Source organism: Fragaria vesca, linkage group LG4 (assembly GCF_000184155.1).
Source record: "Fragaria vesca subsp. vesca linkage group LG4, FraVesHawaii_1.0, whole genome shotgun sequence".
NCBI lineage: Eukaryota > Viridiplantae > Streptophyta > Magnoliopsida > Rosales > Rosaceae > Fragaria > Fragaria vesca.
In genome coordinates this window covers 12,289,867-12,291,679 of record NC_020494.1, presented here as the reverse complement: position 1 = coordinate 12,291,679, position 1,813 = coordinate 12,289,867, and positions in this window count along the sequence as shown.

Genomic DNA, 1,813 nt, shown 5'->3' with positions numbered 1-1,813 from the left:
ATATATATATATATATATATATATACAGGGCCCTTCCAATGAGGGATCCCTTTTTTTGACATATATGAGGGATGGGGGATTACGCCAACTTTTTTATCACAAAATCACATCTCCACCGTTCAATATGTAGTTATATATGAGTAGATCACTTCTGCAAATTTTCAGAAATTTTGGTGATCGTTAAGGCATTCAAAACTACGATTTTTAATTATAAGCATGAACGGTTCAGGTCTGGCAGATTTGGTTCGTTCATTGATTCAATCTTGTTCGACATCTTAACGATCACCAAATTGGCTGAAAATTTGCAGAATTGATCTATATATAAGGACGAACAAACTGAACGGTAGAGATTCAAAAATATAATCGAAAAGTTGGTGTAATCTCCCATCCCTCATATATGTCAAAAAAAGGGATCCCTCATTGGAAGGGCCCTGTATATATATATATCTATATCTTATCCAGTGTGAAGCTTCGCTTTGAAATTAACTTGTGAAGTTTTTTATTTGACTCACTTTTCATACATATTTCCACATCTCCACCATTCAGTTAATAGAACCCAATGCATAAATCACTTTTGCAAAGTTTCATCAAATTTGATGATCGTTTGGGTTTTCATAATCGTTATTTACACAAACAGTCCTAGTTAGACAGATGTATGGTCGGTTCATTGATTTAATCTAATTCGGTATCTTAACAATCATCAGGTTGGATGAAATTTTGCAGCAATGATCTATTCATTAGTATAAAAAAACTGAACGATAGATATGTGAAAATATGACCGAAAAGTGAGTCAAATAAGGAACTTTACACGTTAATTTCAAAGCGAAACTTCACACTGGATAGGATCTATATATATATATATACAGTTTGGATCAGGAGCGGACGTCCGCACAACCCTTAAGTTGTGCGGACGTCCCTCCGTTCTCCACCGTCCGGCGCCAACGACAACGCTCCTCCACCCGAGCGGACACCAGAGACATCCCTGATCACTTTCTCTTGCCGGCGAGATCGATTTGAAGGTCTGGGCAGTAACCTCCACCCAAAACTTTAGACAGACAAGATCGATCTCGGCTACAAATTGGTATTCGGCAGACTCGCCAGCAAGAGAAAGTGATCGGGACACCTCTGGTGTCCGCTCGGGTGGAGGAGCGCAGTCATCGGCACCGGACGGTGGAGAACGAAGGGACGTCCGCCTCTGAATGTCGTTCTATATATATATATATTATCAAGTTCAAATATCCTTATTTATTCAAAATAGTACGGATTTTCTTAATTGACCCACTTTTAGATCATATTTTCTCGTCTTAACCGTTCATATTGTAGGTATATATGAGTATATCATCTCAACAAATTTTCAGCCAAATTTATAATCGTTAAGGCACTCAAAGATATGATTTAAAACTGAAAACACGAACTGTTCAAGTTGAACAGTTTCAATTCCTTCATTGATTTAATTCATTTTCGATACCTTAACGATCTCTAAATTAACTGAAAATTTGTAGATATGATCTACTCATATATACCTATAATGTAAACGGTTAAAATGAGAAAATATGATCGAAAAGTGGGTCAAATTAAGAAAATCTGTACCTTTTGAATAAATAAGGATGTTTGTATCTGAAAAGGCTTGTACATATATATACAATCAAAGCCACATATTTCCTAGTTACTTAACCACATATGAATGCTAACAAAAAATTAGCCAAAATGAAAAACGTTTAACCATTTGATTAACACAATATTCGTTTTAATTTTATCTAACGGCCTACAATTGTTTACGTCAATTTGAAAGACCAAATGATTATGAAATTAA